This window comes from Theropithecus gelada, chromosome 2 (assembly GCF_003255815.1).
Source record: "Theropithecus gelada isolate Dixy chromosome 2, Tgel_1.0, whole genome shotgun sequence".
Lineage (NCBI taxonomy): Eukaryota > Metazoa > Chordata > Mammalia > Primates > Cercopithecidae > Theropithecus > Theropithecus gelada.
Window position 1 is genome coordinate 54,817,764 of NC_037669.1, and position 8,338 is coordinate 54,826,101.

General features: G+C 39.5%; 1 pseudogene; it reads right to left on the bottom strand.

The window, feature by feature from the left end:
• The window catches only part of LOC112619313, a 54,402-nt pseudogene that overhangs the window by 35,412 nt on the left and 10,652 nt on the right, over positions 1-8,338 (bottom strand).

The following is an 8,338-nucleotide window of genomic DNA, read 5'->3' on the forward strand; positions in this document are numbered from 1 at the left end:
ACAAAAAAAAAAAAAAAAAAAAAAAAAATTAGCTGGGTGTAGTGGTGTATGTCTGTAATCCCAGCCTCTCAGGAGGCTGAGACAGGAGAATCGCTTGAATCCGGAAGTCGGAGGTTGCAGTCAGCGGAGATTGCGCCACTGTACTCCAGCCTGGGCAACAAGAACGAAACTCGGTCTTGAAAAAAAAAAGTGTCTCATGTTTTGAAATAGACTGGATCTGGATCTTAATTTCAGGCAGAGAATTTTAGAGCTCAGAACATAGAGTTAGATCCACCAGTCAAGTCTCTTCATTTCATCAAGGCTGGGACTAGAATTGAGCTTTCCTGAGTCCCAGTTCAGAGTTCCTTCCCCTTCAGTAAGTTCCAATCAACAAAAAATAAGCATCAGATGATTCTTCCTTCCCCTGTTCCCTCCTTGCCAAAATAAGTGTTTCAACATACCTGCTGGCAGTACGTGTCAAAAAACTTAAATGCATATTTGTATAGGAGACTGCCAAATGAAATTATACTCTGGTCTAGAGAGTGAGGAAAACTCTGAGCCAGCGACAGAATGGATGAACACATACCCTTAAGAACCTTGAGTGGGGAAGAGTAGAGAGAGAAAAGAAGCTGTAGGAAACAGTACACAAGCTAAGAGTTGCTTATCCTTTTGGAATGTCAGACTTCTCCCCAACTCTCATTTTAACTTAAGAAATCTTAATATTTTTTACACAGAATAATCCTTCACCATTCTGAGTTTTCTCTCAGCATCAATGGGATTCCACATTTGGATAATAATTGTCCTTTAAGCTCAAAGAAGTTAAATTATAAGCCAAATAGTACGTTCCTATCTGCTCAGTTTGGCATTGGAGGCCAGATCTTCTAAATCCCAGTTTCCTCACGCAATCACACTACCCCCCAGGGATGTTCCACCTTGGTTATAATTTGAAGTTGGTCTATAAGGTTCAATGCTAACTAAACTGATTTTTTAAAAAGAAGATCAAGAAGAGACGTGATCATGCTCTACCAATAACACAGTATACATAGACATTAATGGACCCACAGTAAATAACCCGTTAATAAACATAGCTTCCTTATTGATACCATAGTTTTAAAAAATCTTACATTTAGTACTCAGCTGGGTATAATGCTTTATTGGGGAAAATGCAATGAAAAATTACATATGGTTTCTGCATCTAGAAAATTACAGCCCAAAACATATATAATTGGCAGATATAAACACAGAAAGAACTGCAAGATGAAATAATACAAACATTAAATCCATTCCTAAATATAAAATTTAAGATCCAATGAGGTATTCTCATTAGCTTCTGACCTAAACCCCAAATGACTGGCCCATCCAGTTTTCTAAGTTCTATACTGTTAATATATTGAACATTCAGGCAAAACACTATTCCCAGCTTATAAAATTCCAGTTTGAATAATTTACATTTCCAGAGGAATTATCATCTAAAGTCCACAGTTTTGAATAGCCAAAGAGTGATAGTTCAAATAAGTTCATATTTACGTTTCTACTAGTTTCTACAGGCGGGTCCTATTCCCCTCAAGGATTTCTTTTTGAGATGGAGTCTTGCTCCGTCACTCAGGCTGGAGTACAGTGGCAGATCTCGGCTCACTGCAACCTCCGCCTCCTGGGTTCAAGAGATTCTCCTGCCTCAGCCTCTGAAGTAGCTGGGATTACAGGTGCCCAACACCATGCCCAGCTAACTTTTCGTATTCTTTTAGTAGAGACGGGGTTTTACCATGTTAGCCAGGCTGCTCTCGAACTCCTGACCTCGTAATTCGCCCGCCTCGGCCTCCCAAAGTGCTAGGATTACAGGCATAAGCCACTGCACCCGGCCTTTCCCCTCAAGGTTTTTATAAGCCACTTAGAATAGGATATGAAAGGCTAGTTTGTCATAGCTGCAAAATGCATTGAGATACACAATTAAAATGATTAATGCAAAAATAAAATTCAAAAATTTCTATGGGTTTGAACAATGGACTGAAATAAGATGAAATTTTACACAGGAGCTGTAAAGCTTTCCTTTTTAGATTAAAGATCAATAGTCTCTGACACTAAGTAATGAACAGAGAATGTACTCTGGAGCAGTTGTTCTTGAATGCAGCCTGATCGAATCTTATTTCTTAGCACCTTTCAATGTACTTCTTTGTCTGAGTATTGGTGCTATAGATGATGAAAAGCATCACCAGGTCAAACACCTATTGTCAATAAATAGGCAATAATAGAAAAACAGTTAACAAATCAGTACATTTGCTACAATGAAACAGCAGTTTTTCCCCATTAAAACACAGAATGGATGATGCTCATTTGTTCCACACACTCCCCTGGGAGTATCTACACTTTTCACAAAACCCAGAAATAATTTTCAGAGAAATAAAGTGCCACAATTATTAACCACTGGTATCTCTTAATACATTGCAATATACATTAAAGTGATTCTACTACAGAAGTAACTTTGAATATCTTGACATTTATTAAAGGAAAGATTCAATCACTTGCCAACTCCAGTATTTTCACTATTACTAGGAAAATTACTTTGTGAAAAGTTGGAAAGACTATAAATGCCCACCAATACGGGAAAGGTCCAATAAATTATGACGGAGTAATTTTAATTTTTGGAATATTACAGTCATCGAAAGAATAAGCCAGGCTGGTTTATTCTGGTGGCTCACGCCTGTAATCCCAGCACTTTGGGAGGCCAAGGTGCGCCTATCATGTGAGGTCAGGAGTTCGAGACCAGCCTGGCCAACATGGTGAAACCCCATTTCTACTAAAAATAGAAAAAAAAATTGGCCAGTCGTGGTGGCAAGTGCCTATAATTCCAGCTACTCAGGAGGCTGAGGCAGGTGAATCACTTGAACCCAGGAGGCAGAGGTTGCAGTAAGCCTAGATCGTGCCACTGCACTCCAGCCTGGGTGACACAGCGAGATTCTGTCTAAAAAAATTTTTTTTATTAAAATATTTTTTAAAAAGAATATGCTAGGCCAGGGGTCCCTAACCCCTGGATCATGGGGTCCGTGGTCTGCTAGGAACCAAGCTGCACAGCAGGAGGTGAGGGGCAGTCAAGTGGGCATTACCACCTGAGACCTGTCTCCCGTCAGATTAGCGGCTGCATTAGATCCTCATGGGAGTGTGAACCCTATTGTGAACTGCACGTGCACAAGATCTAGGCTGCACATTCCTTATGAGAATCTACGTAGTGCCTATTAAGGCTGAACCGTTTCATCCCGAAATCATACCCCGACACTGTCTGTGGAAAAACTGTCTTCCATGAAACCAGTCCCTGGTGCCAAAAACGTTAGGGACTGCTAAACCATATTATATTTTTTGACACAGGAAAGACATTCCTGATATGAAGTGGAAAAAACAGCAACCTGCAAAAGGATAATCAGGCTGGGCATGGTGGTTCATGCCTATAATCCCACTGCTTTGGGAGGCTGAGGAGGGAGGCTCACTTGAGCTCAGGAGGTGGAGGCAACGGTGAGCTATGATTATGCCACTGGTACTCCAGCGTGGTGACAGAGTGAAACCCTGTCTCTTTAAACAACAACAAGAACCCATAACCACGGTTAAGATTCTGCTTTTGTAAAAACATTATGTAAACATGCATATGTGTAGGCATAAGAGCATACCAGTACTTGCACACAATTACAGCTTGTATATGAAGAGAAAAAATTTGGAAGGATGACTATCCCTGAGGAATGGGACAGTGAGTGGAGAAAAACTGTATTTTTTACATATGTAGATTCCTTGTGGGTTTTTCTCCACAATTAGCTTGTTTACCTAAGTTTAAAAAAGAAAAATATGAGGGCTGGGTGCAGTGGCTCATGCCTATAATCCCAACACTGGGAGGCCCAAGCAGGAGGATCACTTGAAGCTGAAAATTTGAGACCAGCCTGGGCTACACAGCAAGACCTCATCTCTATAAAAAAAATAAAAGAATTGGCCGTAATCCTAGCACTTTGGGAGGCTGAGGCGGGTGGATCACCTGAGGTCAGGGGTTTGAGACCAGCCTAGCCAACAAGGTGAAATCCCGTCTCTACTAAAAATACAAAGATTAGCCGGGCGTGGTGGCGGGCACTTATAATCCCAGCTACTAGGGAGGCTGAGGCAGGATAATTGCTTCAACCCAGGGGGCAGATGTTGCAGTGAACAGAGATTGTTGCACTTCACTCCAGCCTGGGCGAAAGAGCGAAACTCTATCTCAAAATAACTAACTAACAGAATTAGCCAGGCCTGGTGGTGCTTGCCTGTAGTCCCAGCTACTCCGAAAATTGAGGTGGGAGGATCGCTTGCACCCAGGAGTTTGAGGCTGCAATGAGCTATGATGCTGTCACTGCACTCCAGCTTGGGTGATAGAGCAAGACCTGGTCTCTTAAAAAAAAGAGAGAGAGAGAGAAAACATTGGGAATGTATTCAGGGCAACTTGAGTCTATGCTTCCAGAAAAAAAAAAAAAAAAGAAAAAACAAAACAAAACAAAACAAAAAAGTTAAAAAGGCAAGCAGGACAAAAAAGAAAAAACAAAACAAATTTTACTACTTCTGTTAACTGAATGCCCCACTTCTTAGGACACCAAAATAGAGAGTCATTAGACCAAAATACACTCATTAAAGGTAACAATGAAAATGCAGAAGCACATGAAATATTTATAACAGGAGAAAAAATGTTAAGAGAAAAAAGAATACAAATTGTATTTATAAAATGATTACAACTATGTAAAAATAGGAATGCAGGCAGCCAAGGTGGTAAATTTATGTTTATCCAAAACCAAAAACAGTGTTTTGGAGTACTTTGATATTTTTCACCACAAAAAGTTGTCAATTTTTTCATTGCTTTATTCAGCATAATGAAAGCTTTTAAGATAGTCATCCAAAAATTGGCTAATACAACAAAAATTCCACAAAACAGATTCCAACCAAAGAAAAATCTTTAAGGCAACCAATCAGCTCCTAAGGAACTCAATCATCTGGCCTTTTTTTTTTTTTTTTTTTTTGAGATGGAGTCTTGCACTGTCGCTCAGGCTGGAGTGCAGTGGTACGTGCCACTAGGCCAGGCTAATTTTTCTTTTGTATTTTTAGTAGAGACCCGCCTGCCTCAGCCTCCCAAAGTGCTGGGATTATAGGCGTGAGCCACTATGCCCAGCCAATCATCTGGCTTTTTGATAGAAGGTATTTCTAGAATTAATAGAGACATAAGATCCAGTACCATTGCCTTGACAGTGGACAGACTGATTTACTCCAGTCAGGTCTACATGGGCAAAGTAAAGTAAAACATGGAATGCCATTATCTTGACAGTGGTGCTGGGTGGAAGGAAGGGCAATTAGGCAGATACAGGGACCTGAGACTCAGGTGGTTATTTTCTTCATCTCATCAGTGGGGACTTGGCTTCTTTGATTGCACCTTGATGTACTTAGTTACATTGTATTTCCCTTTATGGATACTGTAGGCTTATTTTATAGCCAGAGTGAGTAGGGGCAGGCTATCTGGCCAGTCAACACCTCACATTATCTTCCCCAAACAGCTAATGTTTATTAGAGCAACTAAAGAAGAGAAAAAAGAGTGACTGGATGGAAGAGAAAGAAAGAAAGCGGGACGGCAAGCTAGCCGTCATTACTTTTAAGTCTGCGATACTTTTTTTTTTTTTTTAAGACAAAGTCTCGCTCTGTCATCCAGGCTGGAGTGCAGTAGCACAATCTCCGCTCACTGCAAGCTCCCCGCACCAGGTTCACGCCATTCTCCTGCCTCAGCCTCCCGAGTAGCTGGGACTACAGGCACCTGCCACTATGCCCGGCTAATTGTTTTGTATTTTTAGTAGAGACTGGGTTTCACCGTGTTTGCCAGGATGACCTTGATCTCCTGACCTCGTTATCTGCCTGCCTTGACCTCCCAAAGTGCTGGGATTACAGGCATGAGCCACCGCACCCAGCCTCAAGTCTGCAATACTTAAAATGCATAGTACATGAATATCACCTTGTGTTCAGACACTGAGGCCATGTCTTCAATTGCCTGAAAAAACAAGAGAGTCACAAAAACATTACCACACATCAGCGAAACACGTTTCACCTTACTCAGCATGCCCTGTTATCTCATCTAAGAGCCAATGTGTCCATATGGCAGCCATCAGCTATTATTTCCACTTGAATGACTTTTGAAATTTTTATTTCAATCTACCTCAGTTATACATCTGTCACTAATTGCCACTCATTTCCTCCTTGATAATCCAAGTTCCAAAGATCTCACCTTAACACAGGCTTCTGAAATGGTTTTCTCATATCTAATAGCTGACTTTATTACATCAAAAAGGAGAATAATGCAGCTCTGACCGCTGCTTTCTTGATTTCCTGAGGAATTACAAGTAGCAGAGAGGAAAAAATTAGTCTTCTACCTACCAGAAAAGAACTTACAAGATCTGATTTCCTGCTTCATAGCCATGTACCCTGGAGCAAATGACAACCTCATGTATAAGATGGCTAATAAACTTGCACTGTAGTCTGTCTGGAATTGATCTGAATGGCAAGAAAACATATAAACACATACATAATCACATACATATATGTAGTTTGAAACACTATACAATACTAGATGTAAATGTCATAATAGTACCATTATTTGTAGTTGTAAGTATTAAGCTGCAATTCTGACTGTGGGATGTCAGAAAAGTGTGACAACCTATGTGAGGAAAAGGGTGGCAATTATCCATGAGCTCTTTACCTTGCTCGTCCTTTACTTTTCTATTTTACTTGGGAAGCCTGTAACTGTGATGGCAAAACACAATGTTGCAGATCCAACTTCTCCTGAAGCTCAGAAATTACCTGCAGAAAATAAATATTAACTATGGTTTTCTGCTTATTCATAGTGGGTAGGCACAGTCCAGTTTCTCAACCATGACAATCTCCTGAAAGACTAAGAAAAAATTTTAAATGTTGGACATTTTGAAAAATAGAGTTGTGAGAATAGCTAATGAAATGTCATAGAACATCATACCCAAAATTTCAGAATTCTGTAAGGTACTACACAGAAAGAGTAAATGTAACTTATAGCAGCTTATACAGAGTAATGAATCTGTTGAATAGCTTCATTCTCTCCTCTGAATGCTATCTGGATTAGTCACTATTCTCGGTTAGTCTGGGGACAGAGAAGAGCGATTGGTACTTATTAACTAAAGTTGCTTTGTCTAGGTGTGATGGGATATAAGAGCATACCTCAAGTGCATCCATGGCTGTTATGGAATGAAGAACGAACTTTATTATCACAGGTAAATCCTCCAATAGACGACAACTTATCAATCACCAACTGGCGAACCTAAAAATTAAAAGCACAAAAACTTAATACATTTTCATATCACTACCTCAGCTTGTACTGAACTGTTAGTTAAAATTAGAAAAAAATCACTTCTCTCACTCAGTTTTCCCACTCACAATTTAGGGGAAAAAAAACTTTTAATTTTTCCCCAAATTAGAATCTTTTAGTTGTTAATACCACAGCTTCATCGAAAACAGACAGGCAATAAATGTGAAACAGAGCTATTATCTTACATTAAGAGCCAAAATTCTCAACTGGCTATATAGTAAGGCATAAAAAGTATTATTCCTATGGGAAGCAGGTATGATTAAGACAATATAGAAAATTTCCACTCAAAACTTACTGCTTAAAAACAGACCTGTGAATCTATCACAGAATAGCATCTGAAACTCATTGAGAAAAATTAAAAAAAAAAAAGAGAGAGAGATATCAAATGTGATTCACTATGGTTTCAAAATGAAATACTCATTACACAAGATTTCTCCCAAGGCAATGACTGACTAACACTTGTTCCAGGAGGTTGGAAAGCTGAGACTGCACCACTGCACTCCTGCCTGGGTGACAGGCATGGTGGTGAACACTGTAATCCCAGGTACTCGGGGAGCTGAGGCAGGAGAATTGCTTGAATCTAGGAGGCGGAGGTTGCAGTGGGCCAAGATCGCACCATTGCACTCCAGCCTGGGCAACAGAGTGAGACTCTTTCTCAAAATAAATAAACAAACAATCCTTCAAATTTATTATTACTGTACACAGGACTCTGAAAAAATTTTAAAAGGGAACATAAAAATGACTAATCCTGTCATTCCAGAAATGTGCACTATTAATATGCATATGTATCTTCTTTTTTTAACAAAATACTGGACTGCACTATTTATTGCAAAAACCGCAATTACTTTTGCACCAACCTAATATAAATGCTATGTGTAACCTGGGTTTGTTTTTTTCAATTAATGTATGATACTAACTAGTTCTTTTTACAGTTATTAATGTGCATATAATATTCCTTTTTTTTTTTTTTTTTTTTTTTTTTGA